This window comes from Trachymyrmex septentrionalis, unplaced genomic scaffold, assembly GCF_001594115.1.
Source record: "Trachymyrmex septentrionalis isolate Tsep2-gDNA-1 unplaced genomic scaffold, Tsep1.0 scaffold40, whole genome shotgun sequence".
Classification (NCBI taxonomy): Eukaryota; Metazoa; Arthropoda; class Insecta; order Hymenoptera; family Formicidae; genus Trachymyrmex; species Trachymyrmex septentrionalis.
In genome coordinates, this window is record NW_017305569.1 from 4,052,828 (window position 1) to 4,077,817 (window position 24,990).

At 32.4% G+C, this 24,990-nt stretch overlaps 1 protein-coding gene across 3 annotated transcripts in view; it reads left to right on the plus strand.

Moving 5' to 3' along the window:
* The window catches only part of LOC108751128 (basement membrane-specific heparan sulfate proteoglycan core protein-like), a 235,722-nt gene that overhangs the window by 1,466 nt on the left and 209,266 nt on the right, over positions 1-24,990 (plus strand). The window contains exon 1 of one of the 3 annotated variants that reach the window (XM_018491159.1): positions 16,503-16,542. The exons of the other annotated variants lie outside the window; for them this stretch is intronic. The gene's annotated coding sequence lies outside the window, so the exon portion shown is untranslated. Of the gene's footprint in view, positions 1-16,502; positions 16,543-24,990 lie in introns of those variants that run through there. 3 annotated transcript variants of the gene reach the window in all.

Consider the following 24,990-nt stretch of genomic DNA (forward strand, 5'->3'; position numbering starts at 1 on the left):
GCCAAAAATATATAAAAGAAACTTTAGTTCGGTTCCTTCGGGTCATATAAAACTTAGCTCAACCACGCCCTTGAGTCTTTCGTATAAGATATAAACCATGTAAAATTACCTTTTTAAAAAAGATAAAAAACGGGGTTCCAAGTACACGCATTTTCTGTATAAAAGATTTGATATAAAAGACTAGTCAATTTAGTAGTTAATACAAAATCAAATATAATTATTGTACTTGTGTCATATCGCTCTTTTACTTTAAAAGTTACACAACTTAAAAAATTAGATTTTCAAGAAAAAGGAAAAAAATTTTTTTAATTTAAAAAGTATAAGTAACTAATAAAATAATACTGGTAAAAAATGTATTCTTAATATAATATATTGTTAAAAAGATGTATTTTATTAATGCTTATCAAACTCATTCATAGTAATAAGTCGGAAATCACGATTTCTTAGTTGTACTACTTTTGAAATAAGAGAGTGATATTGTTAAAAATTTTACTTTGTATTGTTCATACACATTTTTATTTTCAGTAGTTTTTTCTTGAAATCTTGCATATTTGTTTTTAACTTGAACTATTTAACAAAACATCTGAATACGGCATAATTTATTTGTAATATAGAATTATTATACTGAAGAAGATCAAAATCAATGAAGAGTTCACCTCTTTTTGTCAGTCAATATTCAACTGTTGCTGATAATAAAATATGAAAATATAAACTCTACTTATCTCGGTGATTCGCGTAAACATAGCCAAGAGCGTTTCGTCGCTACTCTATGAAAACTGTGTTGCGCATGAACTTGACATTATACATTATGTGTCTCTTGATATCGGACGTTATGAGAAAAACGCAAATTTTTTGTTGTTTAAAAGTAGTGATTTCAAAACTCGCGGCATTATATTTTGTTTGAGATATTTCACTTTGCCCGTAATTTTTTAACAGCATCTTTGGAAGATACATGTAGTTCGATGTGTTATATATAATATATATTTTATTGTTTATAACATGTATAATTATATTATTTATAACAGAAGTTTCTTCATTTTTGTATGCAGCACTTTTCGTTTACGGCCATTTATTCAATAAATAAGCTTGACATTGTACAGTCTGCATTTAAAAAACATTTAAATATTAATAGATACCAGTCGTGCTTGTGCTTTAAATAAATTTTAAAATAGTTAAGAAAATATGAAATGCAATTGATTTCAATATATTTTTAAAGTATGTCATTTAAAATATTTCGTTTAGTTTTGAAGAATATTTCGCATTATTATAGAAGCGCTTCGTCAATCTAATAGATAATTTTATTTTTCAGTTGGGATGAAGCTTTTGTCAAATACATAAATGTAATTTGACAAGTTTCTCATCATTTCGCCTTTTTTTTCTCTTTTTGGTATCAAATCTTGTAAAGCCCGTCTCTTTCATTTCTGCCTGTCGCCTGAGTGCAATACCGCATGCCGTTGAAAAATCCAGGACGGCGAAGATCGAAAGTGTCGCCTTGAGCGAAACTTACTCCTCCGTTACGAGACTTAAGGTATCCAAAGTCCGCTCAGAGGGATGAGCTGCGGAGCTCAAGACTACCGAGTTACCTGTCGGTATAAATCCCGGCACGTTAGGAGACACAGTAACTTCCGGTTCCAGGCTGGCGCTCCCGCAAAGCAATTTGGACCGGTCTACCATGCATAAGTGATCCAACGATCCGCGAGCAGTACACAAACTTGTCACTTATTCTGTAACTATGCTGTCAGGGACCTTGGGTGCGATTCCTCTTCGTGTATCGCGTGAGCGCTCCCTCCCCCCATTCTCTCTCTCTCTCTCTCTCTCTCTCTCTCTCGTTCTCTTTTCGCCTTCCTCTTTCGTCTCGCGAAACGGAAGATGTATCGTGCAGTTACATTCCCGCCTCTAAATCCTTCCGAGTGAGCGGTGCCACCGTGAAGAACATACAGAACCAACTTTGCCCCCGTCCACGATGCGGCGCGTTCGCTAAAGGGATGAAAGCGGTATCTATATACGTGCAGTCGGCAGCCAACTCTCGGTGCAGCTTTCGAGATTTATTTATCGCTCTGCACGGGGTGGACCCTCTTCGACAATTCCTTATGGACCGCCTCACAGGTTTCTTCGTTAACTGTCGTAGGACGCGGAAATACGGGGGTGGTCGTGACGAATTATCTTAATGATCGCTCCTGATCATCCGATCTTCGTTTAATCTCTGAAGCGTTATTTGATGGTCGCACTAAAACTAGAAGTGGCTGAGACACTCTCGTTTTGCGGTGAATCGGATTAAAGGAATTGCATCTTCGTTAGATTTCGAAGGATTAATCCGGGACGGTTTGAAACATCAATTTAGTTTTCATCAAGTATTTTTATATGTTAGCAGATATTTGTTAGAAAAAGTTTATTAAAAATGCATCATTGTTTAAAATCTATTTAAAAAATTAATAAACTTTGTTAATTTAATTACAGATTATATATTTTTATTAAATTTCTTTAGAATTTTGTGTTACAAAGTATTTTAATCAATATTACTATTGATTAAAATAATCATATAAGGCATTTTAATAAATAGAATATTTTTGATGTTGATTTATATGATTTATCCTTTTAATAATATAACAAAATATTTACAGTTATTTTACTACTTTTTATAGATAGTAATTAATTAAGTAGTATAATAATGAAGCAATTTCTTTAAATATACTCTTAAAATTTTAGTTACTGACGAACGTGTTATTTTACAATTACATCAAGGTTTTGGTTTAGTCAAAGTTGCAATCGACAGAATATTTTTTTGATTTCCCAAGAAAACCGCTATAAATTACAAACAGTGTCCGTCTAGAGACGTGAGAAGCAGGATATTTTTCCTTTTTCCCAAAGTCTCTGAGCGAAAGATCGAGGAGTACAATACGTATGAGCCTGGTATAATACATCGAATCGGGACGAAATGCCTTTTCACAAGTTCTTTTGAGCTTTCAAAGCTCGGAACAATATCTGACTTGAGATTGGGGTCGTGAGAAGTCCCTCGGGTAAGAAGTGTTATCTACGTTTCCCCAAGCCCGAAACGAGACCCCCACCAACCTCCATTCAGACTACCTTCAACCCCTTTTTTGCAGACCAAGCACTCACTTCCCATTTTAATCACTACTTCTGATAGCCTTCTCAATTGGATCAGGGACTGGCAAGAGGTGTGCACGCTATCAATTTTTGTTCAATATATGCTCCTACAATTTAACCATTTGCAATTTTTAATCTTTTTAACACATATTTACAATTTTGTATTTAACGTAATATATTTTGTATTATAATATAGTATATATTGCTGCAAGTAATATTGCTGCCAGTTTGTGTTGTTAGAGATATTATTCTATACGCACTTGTGTGTGTGATAATCGCATTTTTATAATAATTTAATATATATTGTTTAAAAAGTTGATTTATTAATATTTTTTTATATTAAAATATTTATAGGTATCTATTGTATATTAATTATACATATGCCATCGTCGTGTAAGAGGTTTGTTATATTACACCAACCGTGGTACAGGATAAAGAATGACCTTTTGACACAAAACTTAATTATAGTTACGTACTTTGAACAATAGGTTTATTATGCAGTTATACAACTGTTATATTTCTCTTCGGTGAGTATTCAACGCGTAACAGCATAGCAATGCATGCAGTTACAGTAAGACGCTTCTTAGTCCGTGGAACGCTGTGCTTATTGCTTCATCTATGCAGAAGTTAGAACAATGGCACAAGTTGCGAATTGCTCTGGGTTATTATTATACTCCAATTCATTCTTCCAATATAAAAACACACCGAATAAATATTGTATGTCGGGAAAATTGCAAAAATCCCAGCACGAATCTCGCGTAAAATCTTTTTTGCATCGTTTAATTCGGACAATTTGCTGTTGATAAATGTTTGGCTAAAATAATGAAATAACTTGGTTCATTTCGAAAACTTTATTATAAACTATTAAATTATATAACGCACACACATGGAATAAATATTTTCTTTTCGTGTAAGTATCGAGATATTGAAAAGCTTAATGTTTTTTCTTAAATTATATATTATGATGAAACTTTTATTATAGAAAAGTTTTTTTTTACGTTCACATGTTTTATAAAATTGCTATTTACAGATTTATTTATATTTTATGTGAAAAAGAAATAATGAAATTACAATTTAGTTGTTTTCATAAATATCTATGTAAAATTTAAGTATAGATGAGTAAGTAACAAATTTATACTTTTATGTTCTTCACTTGAAATAAGGATATTTTTTATTGTATATTGACATAATTTGTCCCAGAAACTAGTTAATATTTTTATGTAATTTACGAAGGTATTTTTATCTTCAGCCAGCTATGTCACATTTATTACGAGCAAGTTAGACGGCAATTAACACGATTAAAAGTTTGTCATCTGCGCCAAGGGCGCAGCTATCCGCGAAAGTGTTCCATAATGCAGGCTGGAGTTGTGAAAAGACCATATTCTCGGTTCGCCATTAAGCTCTCGATCGTTCGAGTGCTAATTATTCGCGCGGGTCTAATGATGCCAATTAAAATCTCCTACGACTCCGTCTCGCCCGTTGGGAATTTCATCTCGCCGACTTTCTTCATTTATCATTCTTTTTCCTTATTTGTGCCTATACATTTTTCGACTATTTACTATTATACATAGTTTAAAAGTCAAACATTTTTTACATATTTACCGAAATAATCACGTTATATGGCATTGCACTATAATTCCAACGAATTTTGCAATTAACATTAATAATATATGTTTGATAAATTTAGATAGAGTTAATATATATGTTATATTCTTCTTCTTTCTCTTTCTCTTTCTTTTTCTCAGAAAATTCAATAAAACTGTAATAATTATGAGTAATTATATATCATCAGTAAATAAGAAATGTAGCATTTCCTTCAGCTCCGATAAAAGCTGCTATATAGTATTATAAATTCGATAATCAGGTTTTCGAACTCATTAAATCTTATGATGGATTGAATCGAATTTGATACGCGAATATTGACGCACTTCATAAAATATAACGATTTGGCAGTATTTCGCAAAATTTTGTTAATTGATATAATTTATTTCTATTTCTATAAATAATTTAAATAATAAATACAGTGCTCTTATGAAAATGAAATTTTTAATGTCTGAAACTAAATGAATGTCGACTCTTCTCAGTAATCAAAACGATTGTTGTTATTGAACGAATGAAACAATGGCGTTTTATCACAATTGTGATCTTTATGTTGTAATTTCTTGTCCCAATATCTTGGAGATTCGTCCCTGCTGACATCGGATGTTGTTTGTCGTGTGACAGATAGATACGTGAGTGTCCGAATGAAATAAGCAGGGATCCTTCCGCGTCATTGCCGATAGCGAGATTAGGTTCAATTTCCTAACTTAATCTTAGCAAGAGCGAGGATCTTGCGTTACGCCGCAGGGTCTTGCTAAAGGTAACGGATGGTTCTCTGTTATTGTTATTGAAATGTTTAGCTGATGCGTTCGGTTGTGATGTTACGCATTTGTAGGTAGATATATACATCCATGGAAGAGAAACATGGAACAGGATATATCGTCTGCAGCATCCGGTACCACTTGGGAATGGTTGACTAGGGTTCGATAAAGGGTGCAAGACGATGCACAGTACGGATTGGTGATGTAGCAGTCTGAGATGTGGCCGCAAGCTATGCACGGAATGTTCGCGTAGGAGCTCGGTGGTTTGGGGTGCGAAAAGGGATGGTTTGATCTATAGGACAGTGCCATCTTAATTAATTTCCTCTCAATCCAGAATCGCGCTCTCTAAGAGCTTTGATACGATAGCGAGTCAATCATGTCATATACTATATAATCATTATTGCTCTTACTAAGTTATAAGTTATTACGATAATTTTGTAAAGATGTGATTTTAATATAAAGCGTACAGCGTATAGTAAAAGATATAATTTATAGTTAAACAGTTTTATACTTTTTCGATTTTTATAGCAATTAGAATTTACAAAATATTATAAAAACGTTATAATACATTGTGAAAATAATTAATCTTTTTAATAATATTCTATGAAAAATATATATAAATTACATGATTTATTATAAAATTTTTATAATACTAATTACTTTGTCGACTTACTAAAAACTTTTAACTTTTTTGATTCATTTTAACGTGTAAAATATTGGCATCTGAATATTAAAGTAATAACAAGTGATCTTATAACTGACTTTTGAATTATAATATAATATGTCGTTTAGAGAAACTATGTCAATAGTGTAATAGCATAGCAAAATGTTGGATATATTGTGAGAAAAAGTGTGCTGTTTACGTTGTGTATATTTATATACAAAAATGTAAAAATGAAGATTTATTTCAATTTTATTTGTTAAATTATATATTGTAATTAATAAGCGACGAGGGAAAATTATTTTTTTTTATTTTAAATGTATAAAATATGATATCAGATTTGGAATAGCCGATTAAAAAACAGAATAACGGTTATAGATGTAGCATCAAAGTTAGTGAAATACGCGTAAAATGTAGATAGAAATATTAATTAAATGATCGTTATTTTAAGTATAGTATGCGTTACAGTAAAGTTGACTTTATCGATATGCAAGTTAAACGAATCAATTACAGTTTTATTGAAATACGCATATTAAATAATTCTATGCTTATATATAAAATAGATTAATTCAGATATAGCATTTTATTCAGTTACGTTTTTCTTTATTGAGCAGGAAAATTTTATATCAATAATCGACTATAAAATTACTTTATTTTGTTATATGTATATTTATTCGTAGAAAGTTTAATTTAAAATTGATTTACAAATTCTTTCTATTTGCACATAACATTTATTACAGAAAATTATGATTTTCTAAAAATATTTAACACATATTTTTCTTACTTACTAAAAAGTTTAAATAATATGTAAATTAAATAAAAAAATATCCATTATTGTCAAGTTTGTTCAAATTTTCTTTTACTTATTTCTATAAGAAAGTAAATTCGCCATTTTTAACGTAATCGTTTTGTAATACGCAGAGACACAGCAATGGTCAGATTGCAGTGGTCAAAGTCGACAACTAGTCAGCCGAGGTCCCTTTCAAGTGGGGCTACTGATAGCCAGACTTCGTTCTAATAATCACTGACCAGACGCTTGTTCGGACATATTATATTTTTCTTCAGAGCTGCCTGACCCTGACAATAAGAATTAATCGACGTCTCAGCACTTTCTTTGCCTTTTTCGTTTGGTTGAAGAGCGACGGGACAGTAGTAGAGTCTTTCAATCGCCGTTACCGCAGATAATTTCTGTTCATCCTGAGAATCGTCATAAAGTCTCTCTAGGAACGTGCCATAACGTACAGAAAGTCATAAAGTATTGATCGTAAGATAGTTTTGATTGCTACTGGAAACTGGCACATCTGCTCGTAAGAAAGGAACGTATTTCACAATGTAACTGGATGCTATCCAGACGTTTCAGGACGGACCAAGGAAACTTAATTATTGTTTTAAGAGCTTATAACTTTCGGTTATCCGTATAAAAATACCGTTGCTGTCTTATTTCATTATTGTTTAGTTTTGTAAAACTAATTGCTTGACGTGTCTGTACACTGAGAGAAAAAGTATTAAATTTTAATAGATATCTGTTTGCATAGTATTAGTTAAATATTTACAAAATATAAATATGTATATATTCATTTGATATAAGAACTATTTATTTAACTTAACGATTATATCTTTATTTAGCTAATATTTATTTTCTCTAAGTATAGATAATTGATTAAATTTTTGCTTCTAAATTACAACAAAATAATTTAATCTTTGAAAAATAATTGTATGTTGGCTATTATAATACATTTGTGCTGTATGCAATGTTATAACAATAATTATGTATCATGCCTTTATTTCAAAAGTGACACAACTAAAAAAAATTAACAATATTAAAAATTGCAATAATATTAAGTAAAAAGATTAAGTAGAAGAACTGTTTCTTAATTTATAAAAATTTACAGAAAATTATTGATTAATCAAATAATATCGACAAAAAATGTATACTTAACATGATTAAATATGATTTTTATAATTTTTGTTTCATAATTCTTAAAGAAACACTTCTTTTAAGTTGTGATAATTTTGTGAATTACAAAAAATTCTTTTTGAGTTGTAACGATTTATATGACTTTTTATGAAATTTAATGAAGTTTTTTTGATGACTGATAAGATAATGTTTATTTAACTTACTTATGGCAATATTTCGAACATCACGTTTCTTTAATTGTGTCACTTTTGAAGTAAGAGAGCGATATGTATATATAATTCATCATACTAAGGTTATCTCAAAACATAATTTTTCACGTTAAACTCTTGTTAAGGAAATATTGACTTTAAATTCGTTAAAGAATTTATAACTGAGAGAAAGTAGGCGAAGCTTGGAATATCGTATACAACGCAGAACATAGAACTTGTTGCACTTCACCTACTTTTTAGAGCATGAGTTAGCGAACATTTCAAATATTTATATTTCTTAATTTCACAAATTTTAGCTTCGTATTTTTTAATCTTATCAAAAATATTATACTTTTCTATCTGTCGATTATTAAAGATGTTTTCAAAAAGTTATATGTATGTAAGTTGTAGGTATATAATTGTATAAAAGTGATTTAGAGATAAGCTTAAATTGTCAAACATTTAGTTCGAATTTTTATAAGGAAACAGACAGACCTAATGACACGTTGATGTAATAAAAGCCGAAAGCGCGAAAATATTAGGATTAATAACTCTTAACATTATCAAAAGATATAATCCTTGGCGTGGGCAAAAAAAGGGACAGAGACAAATGGATATTGTTACATGTCGCGGTCATTGTTGATGTTTTTGTCAGGACACATGATTGTGTGAGTAGCATCTGTTTTGTTTCCTCATATAGTTTTTAAAACATTAATCGTATTCTTTTCTATTTTTTATGATTAATACATATTTAACTATGTGTCAATGTTTAATAAGCTAATATCACACAGTTTATTTTAATTCGATGAAAAATATAGACTTCATTTTAAGTTGTATTATACAAACACTAAAAGGAAATTTTAAAATAGCTGATCTTAAAACAAATTTTAATTTGGATAAACTTGTATAAAGATATATTTTAGAATAAATAATGAAGTTGATTATTTAATTTTATAGAATATATATTATTCTATTGAGTGTAAGGGAGAATATATCTATTATTGCATATTTTCAACAATACAATTATTTGAATTAATAAATCTTTAAAATTAATTTTTTTAATTTAATTATATCGGCTTGTTTTAAAATAATTAATAATATTTTTGCCAATTATTTTTACAATTTTAGATATTCGTAAATGTAATATTTCTGCTGTACTGATATATTGATTTGACATAGGTATGCAATAATTCCAAAAATGTATAAATAAAAGTACAAGCAAAAAGCTTCAGTTATACAGAAATGATTGTGCAGGCACACAATAGTGTTGCGCAGAAAAATAAATTTTTAGGAACAAAAGCAGCGGACTATTTAATGCTCTCGATACAGTATATGAATCGTTTTTATATAAATACGCCTTGTTTTTTTTCATGTATGTTTTTGTACGTTATATTATATATACATGATGGCGTATCTTGTTACTGCATGTACGCTGCAGATTGTCTGATCTGTAATATTATATTACCATTTTCAAATTTACTTTTTCTATATATCACTGCAATAAATCGCTTTTTAATTTTATTTCTTGTAGTAGGCTAAATATAGGAAACTTTTTAAATCGTCAAGTTATTTTTAAAAAATGCACAAATTAAGCTAATTAGGTAAAAAGCAAAAGAAGCATAAAAAAATCTTAATTTTTATTCTTACGATTTATAAGACATATACTCAATCTATTAATTATTATTACTCTTAATTTACTCACATCATAGTAATTTCTCTGAATAATGACAAGGAAGCTGCAATGTATGGACATGTGTGCAATAGGGATAAAGTTTCTGGATGAAGTTTTAGCGTCAAATTACTCTTTTGTGTCGTCTCTTTTCGCACGGATGACTGATCCATATAGTCATTTGGGTTTAGCGAACTCACACCGAGTTTAATGCACTGCGAAGATTTATATACATTTGCACCTTACGTATATCATATATATACGTATCGCGATAGTATAATAAAGATAATAGAGATTTAGAAAAAAGTAGAAATGCACAATTAAAAAGAATAAGAATAATGAGAAATAATAAGAATAAGAAGAATAATAACAATATTAATAACAAGATTATTATCATTATTGTTATTCCTATATTATTCTTATTATATTTATGCTTACTATTTCTCAGAGTAAAATGGTGCAAATTAAAACTTATTTTTTAATAAAAAGAAAGATTTTTCTTGCTGTTTCTCTGAAACAAACGAAGAGAGGAAGACTTTTAAGTTGGATAGGATTTAATTTCAGATTTTAAATGGGTTTAATTTAAAAAATAAAATGTTACAAAAATCGAAAGAGTATTGATATAAATCTAAAATATTGCAAAAGAAGAAGATTTAATAATACAACAGTCTATTCTAATTTACTGTTTGATCATCGGTTAAGGATGACAGTCATGTAATGAGAAATTAAAGAAGATACGAAAGTTTTAAGCGTATTATGCAAGCGCCGTGTCAAAACTGAGATCAAGAGTATCATAGTTATTGAAAATGCTGCCGCTTAAGCATTATATGTGAGTATGTGTCAGCGTGCATGTGTGTGTCGCGTATATGTGTTTGTCGGAGATGGGACCTATTGAGTTAACTATCCTCGTCCTCGGGATCAGGGAGCAGCACGTTAGGAAGTTATAAGTCTTTAAACTTTAATTTTAACTTGAACTCGACGGTGCTAAAGTTGGTTTAGTTTTACCTTACTTATACTTCTGCGGTCAGGACCTGAAGCCTTAAGAAGCTTCAAGATTCCACGATAAACCCCGAATGCTTTACATTATGGAGCAGTAAACTAGAAAGACTTTTGATGTAGACGTGCATTTCGTTTTTTTCAACAGTTGCAAAATATTTGACATTCGCATAATATTTGACAATATCTGATACGTGAACATTTCACGTACATTTATTGTGATGTAATCTGATTTAATGACATTTTTGATATTACTTTTGACATCAAAATAAAAAATAGACGTTTATTTTCAGCGCTGCTGTTTTTATTATTTTCTGTGACTGCTCGTATATAATTCATTTATTATTAAATTTGCGTTAATAATCTTTTGTTTTATTTATTTGTATTTTTACGTTACTAATTAAAAATTAAAGTTGACATATATGTGAGATAAAAAATATTAAATACAAAATATTTACAATATTTTATATTTAACATTGGATATATTTATTCTAATTAAGTAAAAGAATATGTTATTTCTCATACTGTCTTTATTTTTCTAATATATCGTTAAAAAAATAAAGGCTTGTACATTGATATAATTATTTATCTACAGAAATACTGCAGGTTGAATTACATTTATTTATGTATAATTTCATTAAAAAATTAGTTTTTTTTTTAATTTTTCATTATACCAAACTTATTTTGTAAAAAAAATACATGTTATTTATCTAAAATTTTTTTTTATACAATTATCTATTTTTATTATAAGATTTCAGACACACTGCGTGCTTACAACATACTTGGTACCATTTCACGCAAATAGATTTATTCTTACGCAAAGTAAGCCTACTTCAAATACTAAATACAGCATTTAAATACCGCGAATGTAAATTTTAGCGGCGGTGGCGTAACGCTCGTAAGACGAAACGCTGTCGTATATTTTATCGTAGATGAAAAAAACGGATTTTCACGACAAGCGTGTGCCGCTTCGTGAAAGAAACGGATGCTCATATCTTCCGTTTTAGATTCCATGCAGAAAAGACGCGACGACAAACGGACACGCTCGTTTTATTCGTCCGTATACGCAAGCAGGTATTTGTTCGCAGCCGTGCCATGAGGTGCCGGTCGATCGGATCCTCCGCTTGTTCCGCGCGGTTCAAAATTTCATCTACCGCGGAACACGGAAGTTCCGGCAGCGCTTGTCGTTCTTGTTTTTTTTTTTTTGTTTTTTGCAAAATCGAGTTTCCCAGTCATTCTCGCATCAGTCAACGTCGACCGCCGTTTTTGCAAATCGCGGCGTCGCGATATCGGATAGGTAATTTCCGAAATCTCAGCCACCCGTCGGATGATCTATTGCCGGCGCATCGGCCATTCGATACTGCTAACGCATTAGACCGTTCTATGCATTCGACATCACTGAGATCAATAGACACTTCTGACACGTTACATCGCGATATGTAACAAACGGAGGCGAATCAGGAGTGTACGTTACTATCCATGATCAACAATGTATTGCACGTATTATATCTATGTGTACGCATAATTGACATACCACGTCGAGAGCGAGCTATTAACGTCGATATGATTGCCATGATCGAAACTGTTCGCTTCATAAATGTCCAATAACAAGCATGACAAAATATGTATTTTCCCCAACTGTATCTAGGACAAATGTTCTTGGAAGTATATATTTTAATTAGTTGAAAATGTCTCGGTGCGATTATTATATATAGTATTATTTCATTTGTTATACTTTCGTGAAAATAAATATTTTTCATTTTTCTTTGGAGGATTTTATATCTTTGGAATAATTAGTAAAATTTTGAATTCACTTCTTCCGTTTTAAATGTCATTTAATTATTATATACACATGAATTTTAAGTTACGCCGTCTCTAAGAGATATAAAAGCAATTGAAGATTAATATCATAAAATATACGCTAGACTCATCTTTGTGCAAATCTACAATTGAAGAAAAGCACGATTTATCTTCTAAGAAGATAGCAGTCGCATAGCAAGTCGGCTTCTCCAAGAAATCTCTTATTCTCTTGCGCGATTCGCACCTTAAACTCCGGGCGACTTAGCTTTTCCTCCGCCACTGCAGCCACCCTCCTCCTCGGGGGTGAACGTCGCGACGCGGAGGAGGGTGATTTTGGTTTGCCCCTCGCTCGTAGCGACGCTAGCGCCGCGTCGGAGGCTCCAGTCCAACGTCAGCATCACTCGTGGTGGTTTCGCGCGCGCATCCACCGCTAAAGTGAAACTACTTTTCAAGAAGAAAAAAATCGAGATTCCGTCCTTTTTCGGCAATACCGGCCGATTCCGACGCCGTCGCCGTGTCGCACCGTTCGGCTGGTGCGACTAAAAATTTCGAACGGCGATTGTTGAGATACGTCGATCGAAAAGTCGTCGAAGAAAATCACAAGGGGTGCGTTTTAATGAGAGAAAAATGGAATTAAATACACGAGAATGAATCGATAGCGATCGATAGGTGCGAGTGAGTGACCGTAATCGCGGATCTATCGATCGTTGACAGATCCTAAGTTCCCAAGTAAACCGCGTGTGCGATTAAGAAAGTAGATTTGCTCAGGATTTCACCCTTTGATCTGACAGCAACACGTTTGTTTACTGCTTATCGGGCAACCTGTTTTCTTTTCGCGCGCTTCGCGAGTTTCGTCGATCTGAGTGTTTTCGGGAACGGTAAAATGTATTTGCGGGAATGCGAGGATTTTCGGTGAAATCGCAGAGTGATCGAGGAATCCCGGTCGACGTAGAGAAAACGCTTGAATTCCCAAAGACTAGAGAGTGCATTGTGGCGTGGCGAAAAAGAAGAAACGTTACGTGCTTCGTGGAGAATTTGTAGAGAATTTTAGGGGAAGAATCACACGAGGAATCTATTTTACGGAAATAACTGTCTTAGAATGTGCTCGAGGTGCTCGAGTGAAATTTGAAATAAATTCGATCCCGGGATTCTGCGGCAACGGGATGGTAGTTGAAGTGAGAGTGCAATGAAACGCACTCAGTGAAATCCGGATTAAAATGCTCTCACCTGTGCAAATTTCTCTTGTACAAAATTATTACGCGAATACGAGTGGAACATTGCAGCGTGTTTCTGGTATTTAAAAAGGACCGATCGAAATACGAGAGAAAATATATCTGCGAAATATTCGGAGTGCGATAAAGTGGAAGGTTTCTCGGGTTTCGAATGTGATAAACTTTATGCGATAGTTGGGAAACGGATACGCTTTGGATGCCTCTGAGATTTTTGAAGGTGCTTGAATTCGAATCGAGTACGTTCAATATAACGTTCAAGAGAGATATTTCTGCGGTGATGCGTAAATGTGTCAGCAAAAATCCGCATTAAAGCTTCATGTTCTCTCTCTAATACCGATAAGCTTCGCATGAGTACGAATCTTTTAAGTGATATACTTGAATGCGAAAGCTCGCTCGCGAATTTACCTCAAAAAAAGTGGCGCGAACTTTCCGGGTTTCGCGTGTAAAAATATGATTTTTATTTATAGTCACATGCACGCTTGACAAAACTGTGCATTTGGACATTCAATTTTTACCGAAAAATCAACGAGAGTTATGAATAGATCATAGACCGCAGATGTTTGCTTCTGTCACTAGGTAACAATCACAGAAAAAATTTTAACAAATTAAGAGAGTTCCAGTAACGCGATTTTGATGTGCGGTCGAACGCAAAGTATATTTTAAATCCGTGTATATAACTAGAGACATATTAAAAATTGAAAATCAAATTGAGAATCAAAGACGATTGAAAAAGGCGTACCTAATATTTCTGTAAAGAGAATAAAGTTTGTAAGAATAATAGGCTGTGTCGGAAAGACATATAATCAAATAAAATCTATATTGTATTAATATTTGAATCATCAGTAATTTTCGTTTATAAAAACATTATGATAAAGAATCTAATCAATTTTTGAAGAGCGTAAAGGATGCCGCGCTCTTCGGAGTACTGCATTATTCCACGTGCGAATTCTTGAGAGTTCCTTGGTCGGAGAAGACATAATTTGTCCCAAGTTATAGAGAGGTGATCGAACAGAATAAGGTCGTCTGACGTTACTGCCGAGATGCCGGTTATCCGTGAGAGAAAAACAATTTTCCGCGGATACTGCGTAATTGTAAATATCTCTCATGAGTGACAAACAGAAAATTCGTGAAAAACGTCGTAACATGCGAAAATCTTCGCAATAACAGTCCGCGGCTCGCAAATAAGTCTTTGGAGTGTAAGTGTTCAAAGAACTGTGAAAATAACAGTGTCATTCGTCTGAATGTACGGTAAGTCTTGAAACAGAAGCGCACGTGAACTATAAAAATATAGTCGCAATAATAGTAATAGTACGTTGTGCTGTCTTACGTGACCAGGTGTAGCCGTGTTCGCGAAAACGATTACGCGAAGTGCTGGTGAAAAGTACTTGTGAGACTAAAGCTCCGACTGACCGTTTGATGTACCCTCCATCGTGCAATTGCAGTTTTCGGGCGGTTAAAGTGTTGTGCGAAACGCAAAGATAACAGCTACGGTTGACATTAGAGCGCCTTTCTCGTCGAAATGTCTTTTGCAGGCACGGACTTTTAGTATAAAGTGCAATCGCGATTACCCGTTCAACTTTTTATCGCGTGTTTTATCAACGTAATTAGTCGCTCTTTCAGAACGGAATATATCGGGATAAAATTACGTGTTGTATCTAAATTGTTATTACGTGTACGTATATGAGGAACGTCACGAAGTTACGCAATTAGACGAATAAGAATATCGTGAATGTAGTAAAAATAAAACGGGGATTACATTGCGCAATTAGTTTTAAAATACAGTAAGATAAAAGAAAAAGTTACAAAATAGTATCCAAATTACGAAATTACGCTCTGCGTGTTTCGGGATTTTATGAAATAAAATTGCAATTGAAAGTAAGAAAAGAGAAGAAATATTTTGAAATTAAAATTTTCCTCCCTTTCCTTCGATCGATAGTCGTCAAGATAAAATCATAATATACGATATGCGCGATCGGCTATAACAATATTGACATTGTCAACGAATGAAACTTCTCTTCTCGTCATCGTCGATTACACACTTTTCGGCGTACGCGAAAAGCTGCTGCCGCGGACGGGAAAGTGTTGACAGTGCGTTCTATTAATTTTCCATCACGACGTAAAGTTTTCCGTGAGTTCAGGCCGAAATTGAAGCAACAGCTGCGTGTTGTGAGAGAAGATCGCGTGACATCGCGGAGGAAAGTAAAATATGCATGTGGATAAAAGTGTCCGTCGTAAGCTCGACAAAAGCGCCACGGAATTCCTTTAATAAATCGCTATTGTTCTCGCGCGAAACATCGTATCATGTGTCTTCAAGCGAAGAACTATTAGATACTCTTGAGTGTCGAAGATTGTTGCGACTCTCAAGATCGTCGCCTCGGGAATCGATTGCTCTCGTAAGAGATCGAAGAGTGTCGAGCAAAAGCTGTGCTGAAAGTGGTTGGATACTTCGTAGCGAGTGCTCTAAGGAGTTGTCCCCTTTTAGTTGCGTTCTCGTCCACCCGACTCCATTCCGTGCCATTGTCTTCCGATTGTTCGATTCGGTGCTCCTCCGTGAAAAGCGATTTCCTCGATCGTGTGCACTTTAGAGAGAAGAGGAGCGCGACTTCTTCGAAGGTAAACTTTTAAATTACCTTAAATAACGATCAACTTTACAGAAAATTGTATAATAATATATTCTAAACTAGACATATAGTTAAAATTGAAGTCTTATTTCCTTAAAGGGACAAACTATACAGACAGATTAGCGAAAAATTTTATACATACTTATAAATAATCAATAGCTTTTGAAAAACTAGGACTGTACAAATAATGAGCTATTCAAATGTTGAACTAATTATGCAATATATAATGTAATTTGTATTTATATAATTATTATTAATTTAACATATGTAATATTATAAAACAAACAACTCGCAATTTAAAAATAAAAAATTTCGAAGAGTTAAAAATAATTTAATATTAAATAATATTCGCCAAAGTCGTAATAAGACTTTATATAAAATTTTATGTACGTAAACATCAAGGAATACGGACACTAATTGCTTCGAAAATGGTTCCGAAAACCCATTATGTTCTTGAAAGCAATACTCGATTTTTCCTAATTACGAGTTTCTATGACTCTTGCATAAGATTACATAAATGCTTGTGTTATAATGACCTATGAAATCATTATCATAGGAAATGTTATTTTAAAAATAATTTTTTAATATATTAAATATTTTAAATAATAAATTTAATATATTTCTATTTGTATAAAAATTAATATTATAAAAATGAGAAAACTTTCAAGCATTATCTTATCTTTTCTTTTTTCTCTTCACGCTCTTCCTTATTTAACTTCTTAATCCAATATTTTATAAGTGGAGTAAATACTTTAAATTATATTATTTATTTTATATTTTTTATCAATATACTTTAAATAATATTTAAATACAATAAATACTTATATATTCTCTCAGAACTAAAAAAAATATATTGAAATTATTACGGAACACAAAGGAACCTCATTTATAAAGATTATGGTAAAGTTGTTATAATCGAGCATTATCCCGTTCTCGGATAATTTATTGAACGTACACTGTTAGAGCGTGATAATTAAAGGGCTGTCACAGTTTTCTAGGCATGCAGTTAGTTCTCATTTATAAATGAGATTATAATGAATCGTGGACGCAAACTCAATTTCTTCGAAGTCCCTAATGGATTTGTCACAAAAGAATGTTAGCTTCGGGAATGGGAAGAGTTTGGACTCTCTTAATCTGTCTTTACTGCTTTCTCATTACCTAGAACTTCCTGAGTGAAGGCTCATTGAAATAAACGTGAGGGCTAAATTAAACGAGCAAAAGTCCGATATTGCCTATTTACGTCGCACGTTTTTCAAACCTGTCTTTGGTCGAGATCTTTGCTTAGCTGTCGTTAGTCAGACCAAAAGTCACAAGATTACTATACACAAATAAGAATTTTATTTATTTATTACGTGAAATGCAGTAATAATTAAATTAAAAAATATATTTATTATTGAAATATGTATTATGGCTTTCTATTTATATAAATGTCGTATAATTAAATAAGTATTCTGAAAATTAATTAAATGTTATGTTTAATTAAATATAATATTTATGAATTACATTTTATATAAAACTATTTGTTATTGATTATCATTTACAATGCTTTATATTCAGCTATATATATTTTATATAAAAAACAATGATTTTATAGAACGTTATTATTATTCGTTTATTTAACGATACGTTAATTTAACGCTATATTCCGCATAGTTCACTAAATAAACGTGTAATAAAGAGTACTAAAATACTGAAATTACTTTTTAAAACTTAGAAATTTAAACTTCCGCGAAATTTTCTAAACTAGTCACAGACTTATATTAAGTCTATAACTTATTAAGTCTATAGTTTATGAATTTGCAATTAACAGCTAAATTTCTCGTTATTAATGCAATTCTTATTACTGCAATATATATAAAAAGAGATTTATTAATTTGACGTAATAAAATATGTATTTTTGCTAATTTATATAATAATTTTCAGAGTTGAGAATTCACGGATTCATTCATTGCGAGAGTTAGTCGACTACGATGCACATTTTTGAGAATTCTCCCTTCACGTATGAGAATATTGATGTGATATTTTTTTGCAGTTTCTGTGGTTTGGCAAATTACAAGTGTGTGAAATATCTAACTTCTCGCGGTCGGTATATGTGTGCACCGCTGCTGCGGGCAATCGCAACCACAGAAGGGAAAAATATCAGTCCATAATAATACCGCGCAAAATAATTTCTCTGTATTAAATTATAATCATTTTAATGTATCGCCGTTGGGGCATTGCACTATGGCACATCGATCTTTGAATAACCATAAATTCAGCCGTGTAATTTATCATATATCATGATAATTGATAATTATTCTGCTTGCGTCTACCTTTATTTATTGTTTAATTATTTATCGACTTGTTAATAGTATTTTTGTATACATATATTTTTTAATTTGTAAATATTATTATTACAAATATTATTGTTTTTGATCCGCAAAAATGTTTGTAAAAGATAATCAATTTCGTAGCTTTATGTAACAAATATAATATAAGGATATAAATTGTGAAAAAAATCCCCTCTGTCATTTTAATTTATAGACGTATAAACTAAAAATATCAGAGGTTGGATTTTACGAGGTAACGGAAAGAGGATTCGAATAAACGGAAGATGAAAACGGAGGAAGAAAACGAAGGACAGGGATTTCGAATAATGGACGAATCTTGCGCAAAACTGAAATGATTGATGGAAACTCGCGGGTGGAGACTGCGAAATGCTTCGGAAACAAAAGGAGGGGAGGAAGCAGTTAAGCTTGTGTGCACGTACTAGGTTGGTACCTGATGCTCGAATGCAGTTAATTTGAATGCTTCGATAATAGTGACCCCGCGGAGAGTCATCAACCGGCTGGCTTCGGTTAATGAGTTTTCCAACCCTTTTCCGAGAACTGACATTTGCCATAGTTTGATTTTGAAAAAGCAATCTCTATTTGCGTTTCTCTTTCATTATTCTATGGACTCAAGATTGAAGTTGCAAATCGCACTTAATGGAAAAAATCATATTTGGCGCATTAAGCAAGAATAATGTAGAATTAGAAAAAATAACAAATTTTATAAAGCATAGCTAACGTTTTGATTCGCTTCATATATACCTTAATATTTTATAAAATAAGTTTTTTTCAACAAAATTCTACGGTTTATTTGCAAGAAATGAATAAAATTTATTTAAAGTTGATATATTGATAATTATTTTATTATACATATAGGTTTTGGTTTTCTAAATTATTAAGAAACAAAAATTATTGATGTTATTAAAAGGTCTTTTATATTAGACAAGACAATTTTTTTTATTCCGAAATTATTCTTATAACTATTTTTATACATTTATATGAGAGCTGATTTATATAAGAAAAAAACCTATTCGTGTATATTTAAGATAATTTTATATCTTACAATTCTGCTTAATGGCGGAATTATCATTATTCAGATTTAACTCCGAAATTTACACAAGGTATGACCTAATGGTCTTCCACATTCATTAAATATCCAAGTTGTCACAGAAATATGTATGAACCTAAGGAGGTTATCGCGCAATGCAATTTTTCTTCATTAATTTTGTCCAGTTTGCGTATGCACGAGCAAACCAGTGCACGAACCAACGCGAGTTTATTAGATAAATATTAAAAATGTGCTTTGCATTTGTTCTACAAGTTTGATTGATATATCTCAATAAAAAAAACATTCTACCTTAGAGACATAAATAAAAGCAATTTAATTATAAATAAACATTAATTAAAACACAAAGAATGCATTAATAATATTTTCTAATATAGGTCAATCCGTTATAGCATTTTTTAAAAATAAATAAAATAGTGTAAAAATGTGAGAAAGGAAAGATATATCTAAATTTTTATAAGCTATGAAATTAAAATATGCAATGTATCTCGAGAATGATGATAAAGTTAATGAATGCATTGAGCATTCAGTTTATTATACATTTCAATATAGTCTTTTACGTTTCATGTATTAATATTAATGAACATTTTAGTTTTCATTGTATCATAATGAATATAGCAAATGAGTAATTTTTCAAATAATGCTTTTTGGATTGTATGCGTATCGATCAGAAAATATATTAAGAGAGATATCTAATTCAAAAATAATGATAGAATAATGCGAACATGTTCTCCAAGAGACTATCAGAATGACATTGATTTCTCTGCATGCTATATAGAAGCATCGTACTTTTTATATTATACATATATTCGTGTAACAATCCAAAGTCTTTATCTGCATGAGGACATGGCGTAAGTCCAGTTCGTGCTAGATTTTCGGAAAAGTCGCCTCTCGAAACTTTTGCGTATTCTTGAAACCGAGTCTTAAAACTTTCCCGGAAGCTACTTCGGCGCCGCGGCATATTTCCTCGTTCGATTTAAGCCGAAGGATTTTACTATCCTCGCACCTTGAATTTTACGATCGGTGTTCCCATATCGCAATCGCGTCGGATAAACTTATCTATTCTCCCAGCGTTTTCTGTCCTTCCCCTCCCCTTTCTCTCTCTCTCTCTCTTTCTCTCTTTCTCTTCAACGATGATTTAGTAGACCAATAATATCGGTGTCGCAATAATTTTCTCCGTGTGACAAATATGTACTAAAACGTATCCGTAGCAATTTGTATCAATAACCATATTTCATTACACATATCACAGCGCTACCGGTCTTGGTACGATCTTGATTCCATATTGGCGTTGTAACGCTACTTAATTACGCTTGCATCTCTATTTTCCGAAAGAAACGGGATTGTGCGCAAACAAGACGTATATAAGAAAAATAGCACTTTATAAGCAAGGAGATTCTGATGAATTTTTAACACCTTGTAGGATGGACTGGCATAAGAGAAAAAGAGATAAGACGTATAGAGTCTTATACTAGCGTATAAGATAAATTTAACATGAATGCAACCAAGAAAAGAAAGATTAATAGGGGGTTTAATAAATTTTCGTAAATTTACGTATTATGCAGTGTTTACATTGATTTAGACCAATCAGTCATTGAAATTCTTATCTTTTCACATATTCTAGTATTAGAATTTTCTATCAATTTTATTTTATAGCAATTTGGTATTTCGCATTATCAATTAAAGCGCAGCATCGGTTGGCGCTTGAAAATTCAAGCTCCGACCAAGTTCTACTTTCCCTCGTCACTGTAAAATTACGGCATCGTCTCCGGAATATGTAATCGCGTTCTTCCGTTCAATATTCATCGAAGCGTCGTCGTCGTCGGGTCAAAGTAATCACTCATAGCTTTGCACGAGCATAACGATTCTATACTGAAGGTCGATTAGTGCATTTGTCATGCAGCCGGGGTATCTGGGGTCGCGCATACTCCCATTAGTGACGGGCCTCAAACCAGACAATGCTTCCACGCGAAGACGGCGATCTGAATTCTACTAAGTGAACGCTGGCTGATCGATGGGAATGCTATATTTCGGGGAAGGGGACAGTTCGTCATCCTATGAAATTCTGCGTGTGACACGGCCCGCTTCCACTTCGAAGAGGATTAATGTACAACTCGTACAAGAGACGTGATATTGCAGTCGCATCAAGCTATAACCCATGAAGTACGATTACACAGATTTCTGTCCTGCCACTCTGTAATAAAAATCTAGTCAATTAAATACGAATTCAGTACGATTATCCTCCAATGTTCGTTTTTCGTAAATTGCGTAGATGCTAATTGACGTTGTATAACGTTCCAGTTTCAAAAGTGCCTATTTTAGAAATTCTGTTGTAATTAAATAATATTATAAATTTGGTATTTGATGATAAAATATTTGCTTGTAAATACAATTTTGTTTATGAAATTACGTATAATATTTAATTAACAAAAAACAGGCGTGTTATCACGCAAATCGGGGTTAAATACAACGGAGAAAATAAACATACTTGTTAAATATGTATATACGTTAGATATGTTGTGCTAACTAAAAAATATAGCAACTTTGAGAGGAACTAGTTCACAGTATTTTACACAATTATACAAACGTCGTGTTGACTTCGAAATTTATACGCTTTATTTCGTAATTATTAACACGTTTTCTAATAAAACAATCCAAAAGAAAGATTGAGGTATGAATTACGCATGACTTACAATCTCATTGATGATAGGTTAATTAAATGTATGACATAAATCGAAAAATATCGTATAGAGAAAAAAATCCTGTTATTTGCGAGTACATACATCGGCGCTGTGTGCTCGACACTCTCCATATTCTCTAGGGTGGCGCGTATGAAGCGCGTCGAATGAATCTTGCGTGCAAGAGTTGGTTTTACCAGGATTTATTCGCGTATGCCTCGTTAAAGGTGTACAAACACGTACTTCCGCGGCATTCATTAAAATAACAGATACTTGGTGCCGTCCAGATAAATGTCAGGGAGCTGGATTTACGTATCTCCCTGCCGCTATTCATTTTAAACGAGCGCGAGACGATGATTCGTGTTGACTGTCGCGCTCGATGCTTTGCAAAGCTGGCTCTAATCGAGTGTCGCGAAAACTTGGACTGATACGGTTACATATAGTACGGCATACAATAGAGCGCGCATAATCCAAAGAGAAAGACGTAAGAAACTAGGGTGGAAAAATATTCCAGTGCTCAGATATGAAGCGAGCCAGGTTAATGCCGGGCGTGTCTTTTGTTCAAGAAACATGCCCTAGGTCACGTCTGATCGATTTACTCTTTAAAGTATTCTTATGCTAACAACTGGTTGCACATGTTTTTCTACAATTAAAACACTTGAACGGCACTTGAGTTTCAAAACAGAGAGCGAAGCATTTTGTCTAAAAAAATAAAACTTTGAATCTAATTTAAATTACATTTTTTCACGCATTACTTTGAATATAGAAAAAATAAATAGGTTAAAGGTCTTCTTATTATTAGCTCGGAGAACTCGCGATCTTATTACAGCGAGATTTAAACGTTCAAATGTCACCTTACATTATTGTTTGCGGCAAAAGAAATCGCCGGTACGCTCTAAAATTACGTAATTTCCTGTCGACGACGATGTCATTACGAACGATGTTTTATGCGAGCGAGACATGAGCGCGACTGATCCAACATCTCACCGTCCAGTCAACAACACTTTAACAACCGCGCGCGCATAATCATACAAGGATGATAGGACAAGCGTAACCGATAATGGATGGATAGATACGGCTGGATGAAACGATGCACGTGCTGGTTAATGTTGATTTTGCTCGTGCATGAATAGGTGTGTTTATCCGGTTGCAAGCACGCATGCACATACGTATGTGCAGACTCCTCCCGCAACATTTGCCCCAAGCGCGTTTTACATTCGCAGTATAAAGCGAGAAAGTAAACAAAAGCGGTATAATATTGCACTAGTAAACTGATATACTGATTGCTGTTACAAGATGCAACTATGGACTGACTTTACGATGTTAAACATCCACTGTTCTCATCCCTGGCTTTCCGTTTTGAACTCTAATATGCAAAACCGATATTTCGTATAGTTGAATCTATGTGGCTACAAACGAGCTTCTAATAAGTAATTAATCTTAAAATTGTTCGCCAAATTCTGTTTGTCATTTCGATAACTTTGAAATTATATTATTTAAAGTCATTGAGTTGAGAATTTAAGGCAAATTTAAAACGATAGAGAACGTTAGGTATAATACGTTTTCAGCGTGTATATCTTAATATAAAATATCTCAAAATCTCTGTGAATTGTTCAAATATTGGTGCTATCAGAATCTTTTTTGTCTCTAAGATGTATAATACAAAAATAAAAAGTTATGCAAGTACGGAGTGGAACTAATCTAGGTAACAAATTATATTTGTCTTTTTTATTTTGACATTAAAATGACTTTAATGTTAAAATAATAAGAGATAATGTCAGTTTGTTCCCTGGTAATGTAAAGCGATTATTGCGGATATGTGAACAATTAAATGTCACTTTGTTCTTTTTTATAAATATAGATTTTTATATTTGCGAAACAAGTTGAGTGTAAAAAAGCGAATCCAGTAGTGCGTTATAAGATTAACTTTACATGGTTAATCGAACATAAGTTATCCGTATATAAATTTATCCCTCGAGATAGGGGAAAAAGAAGTATAATTAGATATAAAATACAATTAGGCCGTCTCTTCGTATGTGCGATAAAAATAGTAAGCAGTTGAAAATTCAACATCATGTGTATACATTAACAGTCATTTTATTGTTATTTTATTCGAATCTGTTTGCGTATACGTATATTATCATTATTCATAACTTGAGAATTTTTTTGCGAGCGAGGAAGAAATTAATTGAAGTACTTACTGTTAGTTATTTGAAAATCTTATTTTCTGTAACGAATGCATCAATGTTTTGCAACGAGGTAATGTCCGATTAAAAAACGGAAAAAGAAGAGGAAAAGGAAGAGAAATATACGTATATGTGAAATGTGTATATAAATAAATAAATACATATATATATATATATATATATATATATATATATATATAT